This window comes from Hemicordylus capensis, chromosome 4, assembly GCF_027244095.1.
Source record: "Hemicordylus capensis ecotype Gifberg chromosome 4, rHemCap1.1.pri, whole genome shotgun sequence".
In the NCBI taxonomy this organism is placed as follows: Eukaryota; Metazoa; Chordata; class Lepidosauria; order Squamata; family Cordylidae; genus Hemicordylus; species Hemicordylus capensis.
Window position 1 is genome coordinate 214,764,218 of NC_069660.1, and position 24,558 is coordinate 214,788,775.

At 42.3% G+C, this 24,558-nt stretch overlaps 1 protein-coding gene across 14 annotated transcripts in view; it reads left to right on the forward strand.

Moving 5' to 3' along the window:
* Positions 1 to 24,558, forward strand: part of ATXN1 (ataxin 1) — a 360,243-nt gene that overhangs the window by 218,883 nt on the left and 116,802 nt on the right. For 11 of the 14 annotated variants that reach the window (XM_053246298.1, XM_053246300.1, XM_053246297.1 and 8 more), the window contains one exon: positions 19,009 to 19,105. The exons of the other annotated variants lie outside the window; for them this stretch is intronic. The gene's annotated coding sequence lies outside the window, so the exon portion shown is untranslated. The remainder of the gene's footprint in view (positions 1 to 19,008; positions 19,106 to 24,558) is intronic. 14 annotated transcript variants of the gene reach the window in all.

The following is a 24,558-nucleotide window of genomic DNA, read 5'->3' on the forward strand; positions in this document are numbered from 1 at the left end:
AAAGCAAGGCAATCTACCAAGAAATCAGTTGTGCAACACTAAAGATAGCCGTGAAGTCTGTTCCCTTAGTAGTTTGCATAGTTAACCAGAATACTGGTGAATCACAGCAAGGAAAGGAAATATTGTCAGAGTATTTGAGAACTGCAGTAAAACATAACAAAGGTCATGACACTGTCCAGACTATTGGAATATTGGAAAATATTTTGACTGCAAGACAGAATATATGTGAGATTCAGACAGTGAGGCCACATGATTACTGTCTTTGAATTGTTTTAATATTGCTTGTGGTTTTCTGCATTGTTTTTTTAAAAAGAGAGATAAAAGGCTATCATTTTTAGTTTGCAACAAAGAAAAATGCATTTTCTCATAAATGTCTGGCTATAAAGTAATTTGAACTAAATTTCTTCACAAATCATTTCTGAGAGATTGACTGTCAAGTTTAATAAAAAAAAGAGAGGTGGCACTTTTATAGAGACCAGTGAGACTTTGTAGAGTTGGGTTTTTTTCAGAGCTTGAAATGTGGTTGGAGATGTCACTTTTTAAACAGTGCTTTGAAAAGTAGTTAGCTTTTAAAGTGCACCAATTCACAGCATACAGAGAATGATTTTGAAGTGTAAAGTCTCAGGAAGAAAGTTGACAGGTTTCCTATAGTTAAGTGAGGCAGGCACACACCACAGTTCTGACGCTTCCCCATCCAACAGCTTTTGCACAGTTGGCCTGAGAGAAAAACACGGAAGAGAACTTTTGAATGGAGTTACATGGTAATTGAACATAATTGTAATGAGAATGCACTGTTGGAAATGTGAACAAGTCTGCCTCTTCCTGAGTAATCCTTTTGAAAAGATGCATAAGGATCTTTAAAACTACTAGAAACGTATGCTTTCTGTTTCCCAAGAATGCTGCATTTTGTAAGAGAAAAATGTCTTCATTTTTTTTCCTCACAAGGCCTGTTTTGTTAGGAAACCACTCCCTTTTGCTTGTGCTGTTCAGACTGGCTGCTAATTGCCTCCTGGTTGATGACATTTTCCATGCATTGCCACATTGTGCCAGAATTGTTACAATTTAATGCTGTTAATTGTTTGCAGTGTCTTCACTTGCAACTTGTGCCAACGGTGTCAGAGTGGTAAGTGAAGATCACTGTATTTAGAATTATTGTTTTCTAATTTAAAATGAGATTTCTGGATCAGATTATTTTTAAAGTTGCTGCCTTCTAAGGAATCAAGACTACTTTAAGGTGTTATGCTTTTAAATGTATTTGGTCCCCCTTAGTGCCCCCAAAGTAATGATGTGGCATGAGAAAGTGGCCACTACTGCCACATTGTATATTGTTTGTTAGGCTTACATTTGCAATCCATTTGAGACCTAGTCAAATGAATCAAGAAGTTCCTTTCTTCATTACTTTGTGATAGGGATAATTTTTAGATTTGAAGTTGTAGGCACGGTCCTCTAATCCAGTGTTTCTCAACCACTAGTTTGCGGTCCGGTGCCAGTCCACAAGGCATTGGGTACCGGTCCATGAGGCATCACTAATAACCCCCCCACAAAAAAACCCCACAATTTTGTGCCGGTGGGGGGTGCCAGGAGCTCTCCGGAGCTCATTTCCAGACAGCCCTCATTGCTGATAACGTTCATTTCACTTCCTTGAAATGAACATTATCCAACAGTGAGGACTGCCTGGAAATGAGCTCTGGAGAGCTGCCCAAAATTGGGTTTTTTGGGGTGCCAGGGGGTGAGGTTGGGGGAGAGGGGAGCGACCCCCTTACTAACGGCTAGTCCGGGAAACTGCGCACGAATTATGTACCTGTCCATGACTCCAAAAACATTGAGAAACACTGCTCTAACCCACTGTCTGCCTGATCTGATGTTCTGCTTGCACTGCCCATATCTCATGTGAGTGGAAATGTTGGAATTTGCTTGAACTGTGCCACATCTACTGAGGAAAAGCAAAGTAGGCCCTTTCACAGGTGATGTGACAAATACTGCTTAGCCTCTCTGGTTGGCATTGTGTTCACTTGTGTATGCCTGTAATGTGGTATGCAGTGCACTAGCTAGACACTCATTTTATACTTGAAGGCTTGGCTGGAAGACAATTTACATTTGCATATAATTCCTCATGTGCTATTTTGATAACCTGTGAATAGATGTGAATTGAACAAGTGCATTAGCACACGATTGTTGAAAGTGAAGCTTTCCCTGGGGGCATGTCCCTCCCAATCTTGAAGCTGGTGGTCGTGGGAGGTTAGAAGTGGGGAAATGTTGCAGTGTGGTGGTTCGTTATGCAGGTGTTTCTTTTGTCATCATTGTGATTGATTAAGTTTATATCGTGATTTTCAGTATCTCTGTGAAAGCACTCTCTTTTTATTTAAAATACAGGAGAACCTTGAATATTGTGGGGCTAACAATTCCAGGAAAGTACTGTGAACATTGAAAGCTTACACCAACCCTCCAAATTGGGTTAGGTTTCTTAGAAGCAGCTGCGATAAGCTTTTAAAAATGTTTTAACTCCCCTGGACTTGCAGTCTCCCCACCCCGGCGGGCCTTAAACACACTTGCTTCTCTTACCCAGCATCTTGTTGAGCTCTGTGAATTCTGCTGGGCCAGACAGCTGCTTTGTTTCATCTTTGAGAAACGAAATCCAAACCTCAGGCTGGAGCTGGGGATCCAGCTGGAGGCTGAGAAGCAGCAAAGGTGGTGATGGCAGTGCTTCTCAGCCTCCAGCTGGATCCATAGCCCTGGTCCAGGGTTTGGATATAGCCCTCGTTCACTCTCACAGCCAGATAGATGGAGAGGAGATGAAGTGGCTCAAAGATGAAACAAAGCAGCTGTCTGGCCCAGCAGAATTCACAGAACTAAACAAGATGCTGGGTAAGGGAAGCAAGTGAGTTTTAGACATTTGGCAGGAAGACTCCAAGCCCTGGAGATGTGAAACATTACAAAGGTTATATCAGGCAACTTCCTTGCATACAAATAGCTATTGGGTGGGGGGGGGGTTGATCATTCACAGGGTTGGAAAATTAAAAGTTGGAGTTAACAAACTCCCAAAAGACTTACTAGCCCCCACGATAACTGAATTGCCATACAAGAAGGTTACCTGAGAAAGTGTAAAACCACAAAAGAAAAAGCTGCGAAACTTGAGGATCACCTGTATTGCCTATCTGAAGAGGGCCAAGCTACATGATCAGCAGTCTTACACAGTGTACCTGCTGCTGGCCTGTACCACTTCAGGCTGAATGACTGACTCGCAGCCCATATAATAAATGTTTCCTGTAGATGATCATGTGCACTAAAATGTCAATGTAGGTTTCCAGATTGTGCAATAATTTTGAATTAACACCCACACACTAAATGAAACACTATCATTTTAATAAAGAGAGGAAAGTAGAGATTATTGAAACACACACACACACACACACACACACACACACACACACACACACTGCAATCGAGCTGATGCTAGTTAAACGGAAATCTGAGATTCCCCACCCCATGTGTGCTCCCTTGAGTGTGTTATGTGAACTCAGGCCAGGCGCTGCAGGACCAACCAACATTTAACCAGCATTAAACTGAAATCCTTAATATAGGGTCTGAAGTTGGCTTGTTTGATGTTGTCTAAAGGTTGGCCAGTCAAGATACCCATCCGAGATTGCATAAAAATCCTGAGTTCACATGACACACTCCTTGAGAGTCCGTGTATGGTCGTGATTGTGAATTTTAGTTTAACTGACATCAGTTTGATTGTATGAGCCAGCCCACACCATTCAAAATATTTAGCTAACTACCTAAAATATTTAGTGGTTTAACTGGAAAAAGTAGCAGCACCTTGTTAAAGCATAAACAATGCTTTATGCAGTTGGCATAGCTGATCCTGAGAATTGTGACCCAAGTGTAGCATAGTGACTTCTTTAGGAAGTAATTTCAGTCTGAATGACTAACCTGGGCAAGACAAGGAAGGAAAAAAGAATGCCAAGTGGCTAATGAAGTTTGGGCTACGAGGGAAGAGTGGTGGATCTAATACAAAGTGCAACTTAGTGTTAATTACTGAAAAGCTTGTGTGTTAGGATTCCTTCAAAAGGAAGGCCAAAGCTGGCCATGAAAGAGATGCCGGGCCTTCAGTGTGGGACTGAGGGCTGGGGCAGAGTATATTATTTTATGGCTGCTTTAGAAGCTGTTGCTGATATCGCTTCTGATGTCAGAGTCTTGGGTGAGATTAGTCTACAATGTGTCTAGGTTGACTGGAGATGGGGAAATGGGGTGTGTCCATTGATTATGGGGTAGCAATTCCTGTGGTGGTGGGGAATAGAACAAGTAATGTTGGCAAGTCAGCAGGCCATTACAGGGGAAGGGAAATCATACAGTATATGTAATAGCTGTTTCCCCTTCCAGCTGTCCTTCCAGCTCTTTGACCTTGGGGAGCAATGCCAACTACCCACTCACCTTACTCCTCTGTAATGCCAGGTCAGTCCAGAATAAATCAGAAATCGTCCATAATCTGATTATGGATGAAGCGGCAGACTTGGTATGTATCACAGGCTGGTCCCAGCTTCTCTTCCTGGGTACTCTGTTGACGAGCAGGTGAGGGGACGTGGGAGGGGAGGCGGAGTGACTGTGGTGTGGTCTATAAGAATAACATCTTTCTTACCCAGGATCTCTGTCAAACTGTCTGACCATATTGAATGTATATATTTAAGTCTGGGGATCAGGAATAGACTGGGACTTCGGTTGGTGTACTGATCACCTCGCTGCCCAGCGGAGTCCCTAACTGAGCTGACGGACTTGGTCTCGGACTTGGCATTGGAGTGTCCCAGGCTTGCAGTGGTTAACCACAAACACCCCCACTGTTATTCCTTATCCATCCCCAGCACAGTACCTCCAGTGACTGTTGCTGGTGTCTATCTTATGTTTCTTTTTAGATTGTGAGCCCTTTGGGGACAGGGATCAATCTTATTTATTTGTTATTTCTCTGTGTAAACTGCCCTGAGCCATTTTTGGAAGGGCAGTATAGAAATTTAATTAATAATATTGATGATGATGATGTCTGATGAGGAGGTGTCCAGCAAATCCACTTATGTGGTTAGGCTGGATCAATTTCAGTTTGTGATTCCTGAAGATGTGGACAAGCTGCTTAGAATGGTGCTGCCTACCACCTCTTCTCTTGATCCTTGTCTGACATGGCTTATTCTCTCTAACAGCAGGGTTGTTGTAGAGCCCCTGGCAGATATTATAAATGCTTCTCTGAGGGAGGGCAGGATGCCTCCCTGTCTTGAGGCATTGGATCCCTCACAGTTGTCTCCAACTGTGGCTGGACAAAGTAATTGCGAGGGTGGTGGCCTCCCATCTCCGGAAAGTCCTGGAGAACTCTGATTATCTAGACACATTTCAATCTGGCTTTGGAGTGGGCTATGGGGTGGAGACTGTCTTGGTCGGCCTGATGGATGATCTCCAATTAGGAACTGACAGAGGAAGTGTGACTCTGTTTGTCCTTTTGGATCTCTTGGTGGCTTTCGATACTTTTGGCCATAGTATCCTTCTGGAGCATCTGAGGGGGTTGGGGATGAGAGGCACTGCTTTGCAGTGGTTCTGCTCCTACCTTTTGAGCAGATTCCAGATGGTGTTCCTTGGAGACTGTTATTCTTCAAAATCTGAACTTTTATATGGTGTCCCTCAGGGCTGCATACTGTGTCTAATGCTTTTTAACTACATGAAACCTTTGGGAGAAATCATCAGGAGATTTTATGCAGGGTGTTATCAGTATGCTAATGACACTCAAATCTATTTCTATATGTCCGCATCATCAGGTGAAGGCATAACCTCCCCAATGCCTGCCTGGAGGTGATGATGGGCTGGATGAAGGATAAGAAACCAAATAAGACAGAGGTACTTATTGTGCAGGGTCAAAACTTTGAAGATGATTTTGATTTGACAGTTCTGGATGGTGTTGCCTTCCCCAGAAGGATCTGGTGTGCAGTCTGGGAGTGCTTCTGGATCCAAACCTCTCCTTAGTGTCCCAGGTTGAGGCAGTGGCCAGAACTGCTTTCTGTCAGCTTGGGTTGATACTCCAGTTGCATCTGTTTCTTGAGATAAATGCTCATGGCTGATGCGCACGGCAGCCATGGGCGTCGTGACGCTGAATGGGGCTGCAAGCAGGGATGGGCAGGTAGGAAGCACCTTCTCTGTCCCTTAATGTGATCTCCCCCTCACCCTCCCGGGAGTGCACAGACTGGTTCTGTGCACATCCCTACTGCCTTTGCATGTAGTCTGGAAACTGAAGTTGGTACAGAATGCAGCAACCAGGTTGGTCTCTGCGACATCTCAGAGAGACCATATTATTCCTATACTAAAAGAGCTACACTGGCTGCCAATGCGTTTCTGGGCAAAATACAAGTTGCTGGTTATAACATTCTAAAGCCTTAAACAGCTTAGGCCCTGGGTGTTGCAAACCTCAGGGCCTAAGGCTAATCTAGAGCTATATATCAGCAGATGGAGCACAAAGTAGGCAAAGGGTCAAAAGGAGAATGTCAGAGCCAAGCAGTAAGCAATTTCCAAACCAAAGCCAGTCTGAGTCGTTGCAATATCCAGTCGGTCGAACCAAGTCCAAGTCGAATTCCACAAACAGAGTCCAAACGATCCGGAGTCAAGGCACAGTCAAAAACAAGCAGGAGCACAGCTGGGTAGCTACCAGCAATGTGGCTGGGGCGAAGCCTTCTTAAATAGGCTGAAGCCATGTGCTTTCAATCATGGGTCCCTGACTCAGCAGCTCTCCTTGTTAGTCGAGCCATTCTGTGTGTGCGTCTCCTTATCTCCTGCTGTCGCTTTGACTGACGCCTCTCTACAGCTGAGATTGGCTGCATCTCCTCCACAGGAGCTGTCGTACTAGGCTCTGTTTCTTTTTCAACATCGGTGAGTCGGTCCCGCTTGCCTCTGCAACTTCTTGCCTGTGAGGTTGCTGATATGATAGAACATATCTCCCAAAAGGAAATCCCTTCAGCCTTTGCCCAATTCTGCTTCCATACATGTCATGACTTCTATGATGCACTATGTACTTCTATTCATCATTTACTTTGACTGACATGACCAGAAAAAATTCCGGCAGAAGTTGTAGAGAAGTACTGTATGCATGTTTTGCTGCTGCTGCTACTACTACTACTACTACTACTAGAAACCAAAACAGGCTCATTTTTATCATATGCGCGAGTGCACACACACACACACACTTATTTATTTATTTATTTATTTATTCATTTGGAGTTTGATTTTATAATCAGGATTATGCTTTTTTGTTTGTTTGTTTAAATTGAAACTGTCATGTTTAAATAATTAAACAGCATGATTTCAACTGCTTAAACATTTGATTTGTTGAATGTTATTTACATCCGTAATTAAGAGTTACATACTGCAAGAGACTCCAGGGTTCCACATTTCCCAAATGGCAGTTTGGGAAATAGTTTTAAGACTATTGCTTTTATCTGGATGGAGCGGAAGGGGAAATAAGAGCATTTCAGCACTGAATATAGAAAAGAAACGACAATAAATGTATTTCCAAAATGATCTTGGTTTCTCATTCTTTTCCCATACAGTTCTATGGAACTGTACCAATGTGAGTTGCTTGCTTGGTATAATAAATCAGTTCAAAATATTTGTCTGGCTTTGATATGCACATTTCTCAAGAGATTAATGACTTAAAAGTTTCTAAACATGAACAGCATATTTGGAATTCCGTGTGTGTGTGTGTGTATGTGTATATGTGTGTGTGCACACACATGTATGGATGCACTTCTATGCATGCATGCACAAAAACACTTTATGAAGGTGAAAACTAGAGCAGGAGGAACGGCAGTGGAGAAAAATTGCTTAACTTTCCCCCCCTGGGTCTTTTAAAACTCAGAATTATTCCCACCCCCCTTTTTTTTCCACCTATGGAGAAAAAATACATAGAATCCATATGTGTAGTTTCAGCATAAATGTCAGTGAATAACTAGAATCCCATGGTCTTCTCTCTCAGAAATTATCTACACCAGTTCACATCCATGTGCAATTCTTTAAAAAAAAAAAAAAGTAGGTCAACTAAAATTATTTAAAACCTTAGGTCTATCTATTTAGCTATTTTTGTGTTCCCTGTACATAAGAAGAATATAAGAAAAGCCCTGCTGGCTCATAAGAAAAGCCCTGCTATCTAGTCCAGCATCCTGTTACACACAGTGGCCCACCAGATGCCTCTGGGAAGCCCACAGGCAAGAACGGGGGGCATGCCCTCCCTCCTACTGTGACTTCCTTGCAATTGGTATTTAGAGGCATCCTGCCTTTGACTCTGGAAATGGACTATAGCCCTCAGAGTAGTAGCCATTGATAGACCTGTCCTCCATGAATTTATCTAAACCCCTCTTAAAACTATCCAGGCTGTTGGCTGTCACCACATCTTGTGGCAGAGAATTCCATAGGTTGATTATGCATTGTGTGAAAAAGTACTTCCTTTTGTCGGTTCTAAATTTCCTGGCAGTCAGTTTCATGGGATGACCCCTGCTTCTAGTTTATAGACCTCTATCATGGCTCCTCTCAGTCATCTTTTTAATGCACATTGTGCAGAATGTTTCCCTGTAAGATAGGGATGTGCTGAATGTTTTATGTCAAAATGTTTAAACTTGAAACGGGCCGTTTTGAGCTCGAAACAGAACACCCTCTAACTAAAAGGCCTTTTTTGAGCTTGGAACAGAACAACCCAATTTCGATCAAAACCTTTCAACGTTTCAAGGGCTATTTTGGTGGCCTGTTGTTCCCTTGCTGGTTGGTTTTCTGGCACTGGCTTTCAATTGGCTTACAATCTCCTTGCTTCTTGGTTGGCTTGTTACCATACAGATCAAGTGTTGACATGGGCAACTGTGTCCCCCATTGGCTGGAGGGAGGGAGGGGGAGACCAAAGGAGGGAGTTTCAAAATGTATTTAAGGGGACTGGGAGGCAGAGAGTGCCCTTATAGTGCTCCTGTCTCTTGAAGAGGATACATCAGAGGAAGGATCAGAGACTGCAGCAACAGAGAGCAGACTGGTTGTGGTTGCCTGGCCTTAGGGTGTGCATGGACCGCAGTCTGAGCTGCTGTCTGAATTTGGACCGGTCTGCAGTCCAGCAAACCAGCCTGGCTCAGTTCAGCCAAACCACAAATTGGTCCAGTGGTTCAAAGTGGCACCAGTGGGGTGCGAGTGGCACCTTTAAAAGTAAAGGCGCAGGTCCTTACCAGCATGATCGCTGCTCCAGGCAGCTTCCTGTGGTGGTGGTGCTCTCCCTAGTAGCCTGCACATGGCAGTGGCGTGGCTCCGTCACTCACCTGGCCTCCACTAATGATATGGCAGATGAGCTGTTGGTGGCCATGGATCACCAGGTGAGAGGATGGCTGTTCAGGCAGCCAAATGTTCACCGAGGGTTAATGATGACTGGCCATGCCATGAACATCGTGAGGGCAGCCGAGCAGCTTCGGTTTGTGTCCATCCATTGTGTGATATACACTCTGAACCTGGTTGTGTGGGATGCACCTGGGCTTTCCGGGGCTGCAGCCAGGTGAGACACCCCAGCTGAAGGTGAGGAGTGCCAGCCTGTTGCTGCCATGGCTGCTTTTGTCGACAGGTGCCACAGGATCACAGCTTACTTCAGCCAGAGCGAAAAGGGTAAGTGGATGCTCAAGCATCTGCAGGAGCAAGAGGCAGCCATCCATGACCTGGCAAGGAGACATGGCTTGGAAGTGTGTGACTTGTCTAGCCAGGACTGGGTGCTCATTTCTGAGGTTGTCTTGACACACAAGCTGTTCTTCATTGCCACGAACAGCTTGTGTGCCGAGGCAGCAATGCTGAGCCAGGCTTTGCCTGCCACTCTTCTCCTCAAGGAGACAATGGGTGAGCTCCAGTGAACTCTGAGGACGCAATCGCCTTGGCAGGTCGGCTGAAGACTGGAGTGGTGCAGCAGCCCAGGACACCCTTCGGTGCATTAGCAGAGCATGTTTTGTCCTGCCTATGTGACCCAAGAATGAGGGCAAAGGGGTCACCCCTGACCAGCTGCCCAGGTGGAGGGGCCTCCTGGTTGCCAAAGTTAGGCAAGCTGAGGATAGGAGGCTGGGGCGCAACCAGGAGGAGGGTGCTGGAGTGCCTGCAGCTAGTGTGCAGTCCACTCCTAGCAGCAGTATTCTCACTGCCACTTCCTCCTGGCCCAGCAGTTTGGTCTCCCTGGCAGGGCCAAGTGAGCTGGCAGTACCACCTCTGTGTTCCCTCCTTTGGTTCATGGAGTACTTCCTTGGTGCCTTGCCAGGGGGATAGGAGGAGCCCACGGAGCCCTGCAGCAGTGCTGAGCAGTGTGTGCTGCAGTACTTGGAGGAGCTGGTGGCAGGCTGGGAGACAGAGCCAATCCAGTTTGGGGCAACGTGTCGCCAAGTCTGTCTGGACTTGGTGACCGTTGCCAGATGATTCCTCTTGTGTTCTCCAAGCAGCGTTCAGAGCGAGAGGGTTTTCTCCATGGCTGGGGGTGTGGTGACACTCACACTTGGATGCTGAGATGGTGGAGCGTCTGGTCTTCCTGAAGGCTAACCCGACTTGCTGAGCTATCCAGAGCTGGCCACGGAGGATGAGTGACTCATAGCCACCCCCACCCACTGCAGCATCACTGGCAGCTTGCCCCACCCTGGCCAACCCCAAATCCAGATGTGTCACAGCCTTCCTTTAGTGCTACTGACACACCGAGACATGCACGTACACCACCACCATGGCCCATGATAAGATGGACTGGTGCCCTGACCCATGTGTCAGGCTGTCAGCTGGGCCCAACACCAATCTGAGGCCATTGTGTTATCCAGACACAGGCGGGGAAGCAGCAGTGTTGCAGAATATACGCTGGAGAAGAGAAGAAAGAAGCCTAGAAGCTTTGTTTCTTGTCAGACCATTGGTCCATCTTGCTCAGTGTTGTCTAAAGTACATAGAGTCAGACTTCTCTCAGGTTACAGGTAAGAGTCTCTCTCTCTCTCATCCCTATATCTAGAGAGGCCAGGGAGGGAAACTGGAAGCGTCTGGATGCATGCAAGCTTTCAGATGCTCTTCCCAGAGTGGCCCCATCCACCAGGAGAAATATCTTAGAGCGCTGTTTCTTCCTGCTCCTTCCATTCTGTTTAGAGTCTTCAGACAACTGAGCTCAGAACTCAGAGCTGAGCTTCCCAGTCCATGACTGCTCTGTCCTCTTGTCTCTCTGTAGCAGGCAGGATGGAAGGAAGGGAACTTTGATTTTGTGGTTTTCTCAGCACTGAGTATAATATGCTAGATCTCAGATTGACAAAGGCAGAACTTGGGTTCCTTCCTTCCTTTGAGTTGAGGTTTGTTTTGTTTGTGAGATAATTTTGTGGTGAGAAATGGACCGAGCTCTGTGTGGTTTGTGTAATATTTCTTGGTGATTGCTGTGATGAGCTTCATGTCTAGCCTTGAGACTAACTTCTACTTCACTCACTGCTCTGGTCTGCTCTGCAATCTGCATTGCAAGGTACACTCAGTCAAAATGTGGCTGAGATTGAGCTTACAGCTATGCTTGCTGCTAAGGGTGTTGCTGTGGCAGCTGTTGCAGTGCTAGGAAGTAAGGAGTCAAAATTGTGTGTGAGAGAACAACTTGTGCCAATGATGTTACTGTTAGGAGTTAAGACCCTGAAAGGGTTCCTCCCCTCTTTGTTCTTCCAGTCTTAGGCTCCATTTTGTCTCTCCAGAGATGGCTGTTTGTTTTGGTCTCTCTCTTCAGCCATGAGCTAAAGCTGAAATTAAGCTGCAGGCTTTTTCACATTTGTTTGTAACCTTTTCTTTAAATAAATCCTTGTAGTTCTTCAGTACTAAAGAACTGCCTCAAGATCTCTTGCTTTGCTGCTTTCTCACCAAACTGGTTTTAATTTGCTATTTGGGGACTGAACTGCCATTCTTCCCCTACTATTACTGCAGCGCAGGCACTGTGGCTGGCTGTGGATTCTGGGTGAGTGATTCTTTTTGACCATATTTGGACTCTGTTTGAAGTGTGTGTTTTGTGTTGGGAGTAGGGATGTGCATGATGTTCTGAGCTCAGCCATTCTGAGCATTCCAAGCTCGGAGCAGAACACCCCTAAGGGAGAGTCTTGTTCTGAGCTCACATCAGAATCATAGGATCCTATGAGGGTTTGGGGGAAAGGTAAAAAAAGTTATTTAATATCTCCTGCTTGCCCATTTCTTTTGTGTGTTGGATGGTAGGGAGCACCCATCATGCCCTACCACTCAACCCACTTTTGTGTCCCTAGGAGCTAACCATGGGGAACAATGGGGTGTTTCAAGTTTCCCCATTGTTGCCTATGGCTGAAAAACTTGAAACGTTTCAAGTTTTGTTCCATCGAAACAGCCGTTTTGGACACTGTTCCAACAAAATGTTTCTGCCATCTCTGTTTTGAATTTGAAACAGAATGCAAAAACCGTTTTGTACACATCCCTACTGTAAGACAATGACACCATTGACTATTATCCTCTTCATTAATGAAATTATACTTGCTTTCAGGAGAGATTTTGATGGTTTCAACACTGAGAGCCATGAATCAGATACAGCCCTCGGCATTAAATCGAAAGATTACCTGTTGACTCACTACAGACAAACACCTTTTGATGTGGGTGGTTAGGTGCAGAAGCCAGCTGTGTAGTTATTACATTTTCCTTTTTTCTATGAATCTAGTGTTTAAATTTGAGACATTGACTGTTGGGTGGAGTGTTTAGCAGGAAGTGCTCTACATGGAATAATCTTTGTTTGACATGTTGTTGCATGTAGAAAATCAGCAACAGGGTCTTTTAACTGAGTAATTCACAGTTTCTTTGAAGGTGAGTTGAGTTGGTACTTGCTGCATTTCATGCCACTTATGTTTAAACTATTTTGAAGATCTTAGATGCGGCTCGTGACATTGTGTTCCTGATGTACAGTTCATGTAATTAAATATTATATTTCCTGTATTCTCAAATGGGGTTCACATGCATGACCAAAAAAACAAAATAAAAACAAAATCAGGAGTGATTAAATGATACTGAAACCAATTGCATTGATGTTTGATTCTGCTGAAATCAACAAGACTTGCTTCCAGGTAAATATTTAGAACTGAAATAAAAATATATTATTTTACTGTTTCTGCATCTGGAATCTTTTTGGTTACTATGTTTTCTTTTTTTTTAACAAGTAAGCAATAACTTATTTTAGGCAACTCTTATGACAGTCTAGCAAATTCCCACCAAATATGTAAGAGATATCCTATGAGAAGCGAAAAAACCTTTGGGGTTCATTCAAATATCCTCAAACCAAGTCACATAGCCAATACTGGATTCACCTTTCATTAAAGCCTTGAAGGTGAGAAGACTTGAGGGTTTGGGATTCAGAAGGTTGAGGCACAACACGGATAACTCTCACATTGCACCATAGGGTTGGTAGTAATGAGATAAAACTTCTCACTTCCCAAGTTCTCATTGTAGAGGTCTTGAAAGGGTAGGGGGTCTCTTTTTGCTGTGTGCAGCACAACATGAGAAAACATTGAATCCATACCACTTTTGTAATGAGTAATGTGTGATGAGAGAGAGGTTCTGTATTTCTGACCTCTAAATTCTGGCATGAATGAAAGATCTTAGCACAGAAGGCTCAAGTAAGACTGAGGTCTTTTTATTTTGTGTCAGTCTTTTGAAAAGCTCGGAAGCAGAGAGAAAGAAGAGAGACTCTCTCTTCTCTCCCGGGCTCTCAAATTTTAAGAGGGCCCACTGAAGGCCTCCTGCTCAGGGGCACCCCAAACCCTGGAGCACCTTGTAAGTTGCTTCACCCACTCTGAGCCTTGTGGTACACATGCACACTTTTGGAATATACTCCTGATATGGTGAATCTAACTCTGTGCATTCCCCAATCATAGAGATGACCCACCAGCTTTATAGCAGAGCATAATATGTGCAGAGAACATCTGGGCAACGGATGAAGCTCCAGTATTGCCCATTATGCAGCTGACTGTGGCTTCTTATCTCCATGGTCCCTCACATCATTGTCTGTGTTGCTCTGAGCCTGGCAGCTTCTCTGGATGTGCAGAGAAGGGAACCTTTTCTGCAGCTGTGGTAGTCACGGCAGCCTGACAAAGTCATGTTATATGCTAGTTGCTGCCCTCAGGCCACCAGTTAACCCTGCCAGCCATGTAGAAAGCAAACAGGCAGTGCTACTTACTTCAGAGTGGAGGGCCTTTCTTTACTTAGCTTTTTAAAAGAATTTGCACTTAAAAGTACATTTTTCTTACATATTTAGGCAAAATAAGAGGTCTTTTTAAAAAATTATATTGCTAAAACAATTGAGCCCCCTTGGGAACGTGCACGTTATGGAACTGAAGTGACAGCTTCTATTATCTAGCTTGGCAGAAAGTCTGCATTTATAAAAGGTACTAAGTACTGTGAGTGGGAGGATGCAAAAATTGCCTATTTTTAATTCAAATTCTTGAAGTCTTCCCATATGGGACTTCTGATATTATAACAACTAGTTTTGTCAACAAAACAGCTGACCACAGCACTCAAAGATGTGTTGTTTTGGTTGCAGTCTTCCACACATGCTTCTTAGATCCCACTCAAGTTAGTTGGATTCAAGCTGCCTACCTGTCAGCAGGATTTCAGCCTTAGGGTAAATTTTTACCCTGGTTCAGCCTTTTCATCCCCTTTTAAACATGTAAAAAGAATGCAAGGCTTGACTTTGTGGAGCAAGTCCCAGTGCTGCTGTTACACAGCTGAAAAGGCTCTGCTTCTTACTGGTTTTGGCTACAATCTTGTATGGGGCTTCTTTTAATACGGAACCAGTATAACCTCCCCCTTCTCTCACTTCTGTACTCACTGTGCTATTTGGCATATTGGGTGCCTGTCTTGGCAGCTCTTTTCTCCAGATAGATGTCCATCTTGGGGTAGCCAGTAGCCCATTCTTGCTCAGGCCTCTTTCTGCACACAGATACAAGCAGCTATTCCTACTTTTTTGGGGAGCAGCCATGTGTTAGGGGACTTTGATGGAGATGGAGTCCCAGTGCATCAACCTTTTGCACCAGCTGTCCTGATGACCACTAGGGGCATTGGGAGCAGAGACAGTGAGTAAGGGTCCTCCTAACTGTTCTACCTGTCTGTACTCTGTGACCCCTGCTCGGACTCTTCCGCACTTCCTATGCTGAGTCGCAATCCTTCCTTTCCTTCCAGAGAGCAGATGGAAACATCTGTCTCCCTCCTTACCTTATCATGTAGTGCTTTAGATTAGGTTTAGGCTTTCCTATCCAAGTGTACTTAACCAGTCAATACTTAGTATTTAGTTCTACAAGAATCTCCATGTGTTTTCTCTAAATAGCTGCAACAACTAAACCATCCTCTGCTACCTACTCTAACTGGAGTGTGTGCTCTCTTCCTTAGTGCTCTGCTGTATGTATGTGTGTGTGTGTGTGTATACACACACACACACACACACACACACACACACACACATATACACATACATACACATATAACATATTTTATCCTGCTCTTCCTTCAAAGAGCCCAGAGCAGTGTACTACATAATTGGGTTTCTCCTCACAACAACCCTGTGAAGTAGGTTAGGCTGAGAGAGAAGTGACTGGCCCAGAGTCACCCAGCAAGTATCATGGCTGAATGAGGATTTGAACTTGGGTCTCCCCGGTCCTAGTCCAGCACTCTAGCCACTACACCACACTGGCTCTCTTTTACCTCCTGGGGGTAAAATTAACAACCTCCAACAGACCTGAGAGGGAAAGGACCTGAATGTCCATAGGTGAAACACTGAGAGACTCACTGTAGATGAATAGATTTGCTTAGGTGCAGCACTCTTTGCATGTTAGCAGCACCCTGAGCTCAGGGCTGCCTGGTTGGCAAGGCTACATTGGCTTTATATGAGAGACTGTAGTGTGCAAGGTATAGAATTGCAGCCTTAACTTCCCACTCAGATGGAACCCAGACCTGTGCTGTAGATCTTAGTCAGATTATCCTTCCCACTGGGTAATCATTGTACTGGCATTGTAAAGGACAAGAGAATAATACTCCCTGGCCACAGATCAATGTAGAGTTAAGGGTACTTCAACCCATTGACATAAATGGGGTCAAATGAGCTTATGCTGGATTGTGCCCCCTGTGTGACCTTACTTTTTCAGCAGCGATTAGGTAGGGGTGTGTGTGTGTGTGTGTGTGTGTGTGTGTGTGTGTGTGTGTGTGTGTGTGTGAAATTACAGACTGTAGATGAAGTTCAAACCCATTGAAATCAATGGAAGTTTTGCCGTTGGCATCAGTGGGATGTTGAGTGAACCCTGGGCCTTTTTACAATGTTAGTATATTAATAGTCAACAATGTTTGCATCTGTAGCTGGAGTAGAAAGAAGTGGTTAACAGTGTTAATTTAAAAAAAAAAGAGTAAAGGAAAAGAGCACCATTCCCAACTTCTGCCCCATTTTCTTTTATAAACCTGTTGAAAACTGTTTGAAATTATGCTTAATATGCATGTTAAGTAATTGAATGGCATACTATTGAAAAAGCCTAGCTTCATCTCTTCCCATTCTCAGTGGAACATGAATGAACCTGTACAAGACTATTTCATGTGGGAGAGAAGAGGAAGTGAACTACTGTTTAAAAGGGAATTAAGGATTAGTGACAGAATAGAGTAGAAAATGAAACAGGACCATTGTTGCTGGCCTTTATAACATTTTTATTAGTGTTAGTTGAACTATTAATTAAAACAACCAAATTATAGAGCACCTCACAAAAGAGCAAGAGGAACCATCATATGAATATCAAGAGAGTAGAATAGTGTACATTCCAAGGAATACTCACTTCCAGGAGTGCTTGTGTTTATCAGAGCAAACCTGGCCTGCTTTGTGGATATCGCTTTCTTTGAAAGAAATTATTTGGACCCCCGGACACACTGTTAAGAGTGTCAGGGGAGTGCTGAGAAGCAGGTTTGGGATAGGCAGTAACTCGCTTTGCAGCAGACTGTCAGCTCAATGCCAAGATCCAACTGCAAGCTTTTTATTTGGAGCAACTTGAATATATGTTACTGAAGCTGGAAATACCGCAGCTGCTGGCACTCTCTGCCTTTCAGGTTAAACTCAGGAGTTTCTTTCTTTTTTTGGTAGATTAATTTTGAAGTATATTACTTGCAAAAAAACTATAGATTTTTTTTTTAAAAACGGCCTAGTAGATGAGTCTTTCATACTACAATTTAAAGCATAGTTTGTGGCACTGCGTTATAATTTGTGCCACTGGGGAAAGTGTGCATTTATTCTAAAAGTGGGAGGAAAGACAATTTCCATTTATAGTTGTGAAAGGGTCTTCCCCCACTTTAATGTCAAATTTTGTTGTGCCCTAAACTGTGAACCCTTCTCGCTAGCAAATGCAAAGCTTTCTGTTTTACACTTTTCTACATTCTTCAGTCATATACTTGTGAATGATGTATGCTTAAGGAACAAAGAAATTGACATGAAATTCACCCCAGGGTGAAAATCTAATTTTGTATTTGAAACAAAGTGTTTTTCATGTTCTGCACGCCCACTGGCACAAGTTTCTGAACCTCAGATTGTGTGTTTTAGATGTATAGGAAGTAATACAAATAACGATATGAGTTGAACTTTAAACAACCCAAAAGCATAGAACAAGGTTCTGGCTCAGGCCATATATAAAAATGCTCTATACAGAAAATGCTCTTTACTACGGATTGAAGCTGAGAATCTGTTTGTGAACATATTGAATGCTCTTTAACTGCTGTTGCACTTTATACTGTGTGTAAGTGTTTTTCTTTGTGGGTGGGTCTGGATGATAGCCAAGTAGAAATTTTCACAGCACTGCAAAATTGTACAGTACACTTATTGCTTCAAATTGTACAGTACCATGCAGACTTGTGACGTATTCCAAATAACCGTTCTAACCATGCACAGGCTTATGTGTGGGTGGACCTTAACTTCTGTGTACTCAGTGAAGAACTGATATAGTGAGGATAAAAAGCCCTACCCATGTGGATCCCTTTGCTGTGTTAGAACCATATGTACACTTGTCTTTACCAGTCTTTCTTAATATAACAAAGTGGTTTGATTTAAATCAAGGCAGTTTAAATTATGATCTAAATCATCAAGGAAAAGCAGATTTAAATCACTGGCTTAAATTTTAAAAATCAATTTATTTTTAGTTGCTTGCTAAATAAAGGTGTATGCTAATTGATAGTTGCAACCATCCAAACATATTAATTTTATGTTGCTTCATTATGACAACCAGACCTTGCACTCTGCATTTGCTAAATTTTCCTTTTCCCCAGCAAAATGATTTCTTCAAAATATTTCCAGAGTCTGCAGCCATGCCAGGTGTTTGTAGATAGGTGCTGATTGGAACTAACATGAGGAGGCCATCTTGTCTCCAAGTTCTTCTCCCACCCCCTGGCTGCATATAACTGCCGTATTCCATGGTGACTGACAAAGATGTGTTTTCCACTATTTTTTCTGAACAGAGAAAAGCAGACATTCATAAGAGGGTTATAAAATCACTGTTAAGATATTATGTTTGCATTACATTTATCTTTCTTTTTAGCCAGGTTGTGTTTTTTTTAAAGAACGTATTCTGATTTACACAAGAGTCCCATTTAAATTTTTAAAAATCAGATACTTTAATTTTAAAAATATAAATTATTTTTATCCATTTTGTTTCTTAATTGGAGTAACACAGATATCTAAGTGTTTCTATTAAAATTGTGTCTTTATCTTTATAGTTTAAATACAAATAGCATTTGCAAGCACCCACATAAATCATTTGTGGTTTTTGAAACAAGATCTGCTAAGCCACAGCAGTAATTAAGCTGAAGAAAAGGGTTCAGTGTACATTTTGAAATAGGATCCCCAATCACAATTGAATTTGGACCACTGAATTATATAAATATATTGTAGATTTGTGGATTCCCCTCCCCCACCCCCACTATATTCCTCACTATTTTGTTTAAAGATTTTTTTATTTTATTTGAAAGAGAGCACCACTGAGGGCCTGTGTGCATTCCAAGAACATCTGCAGATTATCCAAGGTGAAGAATAATCGGGAACTCCCAAAAGAAGACAGTGAATGTTGTGAGTAAACTATGCAATAATGATTATTTCAGTACTTCTTTAAAAATCATTGGCAGTAGATATCTTTGGCTGATCAGGGCTAGATGGAGAGTTGACTTGACTGAGACCCAAAACTTGTTCCATGCTGCATTTCAGTTATTTACAAAGTAGTCATGCCTGTTGAAGTCAAAGGACTTAACTATGTAAAGAGACATTATTCTGTGGCATCCCTTTTTAAATATTTTTGGAATCTGTTTTCCTTTCAGTTATCTGCTGAAGTGGTGACAATTTTCCATAAGGTACCACAAAAGGATGCCCCTTGAAACTAGCCAATAGAAAGAAAAGAATAACCACAACGTGATGGAAAATTACTATAATGGGAAGTGTTATTTATTTATTTATTAATTAAATTTATATCCCGCCCAAACATACGTCTCTGGGCGGCTAACAATTAAAACATTTATAAAAATTAGAACAATGCAACATATAACACATATATAAAAGTTAAAACAATACAATAATTCAAAAACCATAAAATTAACAAACAGTATTTTTAATTAAAAACCTGAGAAGGCTTGGGTTAAAAAAAAAAGGTTTTCAAATGTTTTTTTAAAAATAGCCAGAGATGGGGACGATCGTAATTCAGCATGTTCCATTTGCTGTCTTTAATATGATCATGTAACTAGTGCTGATCCTAAAGCCCTGTCAGGTCACTGTCAAGCACCTTCACAGCTATCATCTGCTCTAGACAATTCTCTCTAAAGAGAAAAAACAGCCAGATCTGCAAATGCCTTGCACTTCTGGCTGTTGAGCAGCTACAGTAATGGCCAAAGAAGAACTTGCACAGGAAAGATTTGCAAGCTGGATGTTACCCATGCCTTAGTCACATCACAGCTGGATTACTGTAATGTGCTCTACGTGGGGCTGTCCTTGAAGAATTCCCGGAACTGCAGCTAGTGCAAAATGCAGCAGCTAGGATTTTATGTGGAGCTGCCTGTTGGAATCACATCACACCCATTTTGAAAGAGCTGCATTGACTACCAGTTTGTTTCCAGGTCCAATTCAAGGTGCTGGTTTTGACCTTTAAAGCCCTTAATGGTTTGGGCCCCCGGGGGACCGCCTGCTCCCAAGGGTTGCTGCCCACTTGACGAGGTCATCTGAAGGGGCTCTGCTCTGAGTGCTGACAATAAGGGAGGCTTGGCTGTCGTGTACGCAGGACAGGGCCTTCTCTGTTGTTGCACCCAGACTCTGGAATGCTCTCCCGGTGGCTATTTGCTCCTCGGTCTCCATCACAGGTTTTAGAAAACGTGTTAAATCTTGGCTTTTTACCCAGACTTTTATATCATTGTCTCTACTGCTGCTTCTTTATATTTTGTACAGTTCTTATGCTTGTGTATTAATTTTTTTCAGTCATATTTGTTTTATATTTTAGCTTAATATTTTAATTGTGTCATTTTTATAGTCTTGTTTTTAATTTTTGAGTGAACTGCCTTGGGATTGTTTTAATGAAAGGCGGTATACAAATTTAACAATAAATAAGTAAGTAAATAAATAAATTGGATATAAATAAAACTATGATATTTACAACAAGAAACAATAGTATCCACAATAGAAATGACCATATGAACAGCAGAGTCCATGGACTATATATCAAAACAGAGTAATGGATTCCCTATGATGAAATTAATGGTAAAGACATTCACATGCTATGGTGACCCAGTGAATTCCATTTTGAAATGACTCTTTATCAAGTCTTGATGGACATGGATCTTGTGAGGACATAAATCAGTATACTCAAATTTCTTTATAATAGACTGGTTGTATTGCCAAATGTAGTAGAAACATTCTTGCCTCAAATAGATTTGAGCTGAAGAAATACTCAATATTGTACTACTTATTCTGTTGCTTCTAGAAAATGCTCTTGTGAAAGTAGGTGCAAAGCTTGCTCCATCATATTGTGGCTATTCTTTTCTTTCTGTTGGCTAGTTTCATGGGGGATCTTTTTGGTTCTTTTTGTGGTACATGTATATAGATCCCAGCATACTATATATATATATATATTGTTTTTGTTTTTAGTTTTCCATAAGGGCCATTTATTTCCCATACATGAATGACTGAGATTATCATTATCCATAAACTGCATTATGGATAACTGGAAATGCCTGTATGTTTGGGTACATCTTTCCACATCTCATGATCCCCTGAAGGATAGAAAATAGGAACCACTTTTTATTCAGATGTAATATATCATTTAGTTTGAAAGAAATTGCAGGTGTATGCAATAAAAACTGCAAAGCACGGTGATGACAAAATAGATATATTTTGTTTCTTGTCAGCATCTTAAGGTAACCGTGATGCCAGAAAGCACCATATATTATTAATGTTTACTTTTCTCTTAGGTGTTGAAGTGTGCATTATTTTTTTCTTGATTTTAATTACCACTTTGACGTTGTCTAGAAGAAGAAGGTATCTCTAGGAAAGCACCCCTTCAATAGGCTAATAGCCCAAACCTCACGTGTATTTGGAAGTGTCTGAATTCAGTGGGAGTTATTCCCAAATAATTGAGCTTGGGATTCCAGAATAAGGCTACAGTCCATGCACATTTACCTGAAAGTAACTCCCAATAAACACAGTGACTGACATGTTTCATAGTGTACCAGTGATGGTGCAAATTGTGAGGGGGCTACTGTGGATGCATAAAGTAGCCCCAATGCTGTTGAGAATGAGCAGTTGCACAAGCAGTTCCATAGTAGTTATTCTGCAAAGAATGGGGATAACTGCAGTAGGGCTGTTTGTGCAACTACTCATTCCTAATGGGGCCGGGGCGCCTTACTAGTCCACAGCAGCCCCAGAGCAGTTCACATTGTCGCCATTACATTACACATCATGTCAATCATGACTGACCAACATCCTAATGTTGCCGCATGGAGCAAAATGATGCATACCCACAACAACTCTGCTTCTGCTTCTGAAGCATGGGTCCTGGTGTGTGGGGAGGGTATAATTTTCAATAATTTCCCCCTTCCCCTGGAATCACTCTCTGCCATGCACAGTTATGTCCTCGCAGAGATATAATTTTGCACTGACATAATGCTATCAGGGGAAGGCGAGAATGGTGAGACTCTCTCTCTCTCTCTCTCTCTCTCTCTCTCTCTCTCTCTCTCTCTCTCTCTCTCTCTCTCTCTCACACACACACACACACACACACACACACACACACACATTTCAGAGGCAGTTGCATCCTTTGTCTGCATCCTTTGTCCACAGTATTAGTTAGGATGTTGGAATTTTGTAGTGAACATACATAAGATCAAGCTATAAGGTTCTATAAGATCAGAACATACAGTGGAACTTTGCAATGAACATACATAAGATCAGGTTGAATGGCTGCAATCTTCTACACAGTTACTTGGGAATAAGGCCCATTGAACACAGTGGGACTTATTTCTGAATGAAGAGGTTTGGGACTAAGTTGCACATGCTTCATGTAAAGTGCTGTTGTTTTTAATAATGCCTATGAGTCAAAGGGTGATGCTGTACAGGTGTTTTTTTAGGTTGATGTCACTTTTCAATATTATGGTTATCAGGCTATAAGCTTTGTTATTGCTAAACAGTCTACCTGTTTAAAATTTTACAGCTCAGTAATGTTCAAGAGAAACAGAAATTACTGTAGACTAAAGTTCATTCAGCATCTCAGTTCTTAACTTAGAAATATATGTTCAAATTACAGAACAGCTTCTATGTTCTTCCCCAAGTTCCATTTTGTCTTGATTGCATCATGATACAAAGGTTTCTTGTCTGTTGTGTAGCCCATCTTCGTTCAAGGGCTCTAGATAGGTATATAAAAGTACTGGATTTTTGTCCCCAAATCTGAGCTCATGTTCAAATATTCATTCTAACTATAATATTAGTTTAATAAATACTTTACCCCTGTTTCTGTGTTGTCTGCGAACAGAAGGGAGTGAAAGATTCTCTTTTAAAGGAAAAGTCACCCCTACTCCTGAATTCTTAAATTGTTATATGAGTATGGCATTATCTAACTTTCCCCCAGGTTCCTATATTTCACAATGCATCCTCCCTATAAAGGAGTATTCACGGTGCTTTGCCCAGGGATAAGCTCTACAGAAATGGAACTTAATGGAAGTACTGCTTGAATAAAATAGTGCATGAAGTAACAGAAGTGAAGAAAGAAAGTAAAACAACAACCTCTTAAGAGTTGAACCTTATTTTATAAAAATTAAATTAGAACTGATTGAAATGTACCTTTGTGGCATTGGCATGGGAGGCACTTCTGCATGGTCTGTCCCACACTGCTCCAGTAACATATCCAAGCAAGATATGGACACTACATTGTGACTGTCCTGACCTTCTTTGAGGAAAAGGGGAGAGGTCCTTTTTTTTTTTTTTTTTTTGGTAAAGTGGATAGAATTTCTAAATAAACCTACAATTCCAGGAAGCCACAGCAGTGAGAGCTTTCCTAAGACAAGTTTGAAAACTACTAGTTAAGAAGGCATTTTTTTCCAGGTAATCAGGAAATGACAACTTGTTAGCTAGCCAATCTCATTTCATGTTGACCCTGACAAATAAACTGCAATGTGTGACCATAAAACAAGGGCTAGGAACTTTAAAAAATAAAATAAATCTAAAGCTAAGTATTGCACTGAAAATACCTTGATTCAGTGCTGGGCTAGCTTCACAGTTAATAGGAATGTGAATCCTGATTTTTGACATCCAGACCCAATACAGGTGGAGTATCCCTTGTCTGGACTGCTTGGGACTAGAAGTGTTCTGGATTTTGGATTTTTCCAGATTTTGGAATATTTTCATAATGAGAGGGGAGCTTTCCCTCTTCCCTCTAGCGCCAAAGCGAAAACATGAAATAACATCAAAAAGCTTCACAATAAAAACAGAGCCGCAACTAGAGAGAATTACAGACAAATTACAGCATGTTTAAAAGCAGCCAAATTGGGAATCTGTGAGCGAGTGAGGGGGGCTCTCCTTTTTTCCTCTTCCGCTTTTTAAATGTTTAAATCATCTTCAGCTATCTCAGTAATTTTAGCTGGAGTGACGGGCTCAGCGTCTTCCCAAGGGAATGTGTCGCATCCAGCCAGCAGCGTCTCTTCATGGCGGAAGCTGAGAGGGGCGAGGGACCTGGGTGGGAGGAGGAGGAGGAGGAAGGGGTGGGCTTGCAGTTGCAAAGGTGGTCTGCTTTTGCTCGCCTGCATGTTCTGCTTGTGGATCAGGCGCCCACAAGGAGAGGAAGGCAGGTAGCTGTGCCTTCAGCCAGCTCGGTCTGGGAACTGAAGTGTTTTCCTTTTGCTAGTGAGCTGTGCATGTGTTAGAGCGATTATTACAGCAGTCGTCAAGGCTTTAAAAAAAATAAAAAATAAACGTTTGAAGCTCGCTGCCTGTTGACTTCTGGCATAAACAAGGTCCATCAGGCTGGGACTTGCAATGTGTCTTCTCAAACTGCT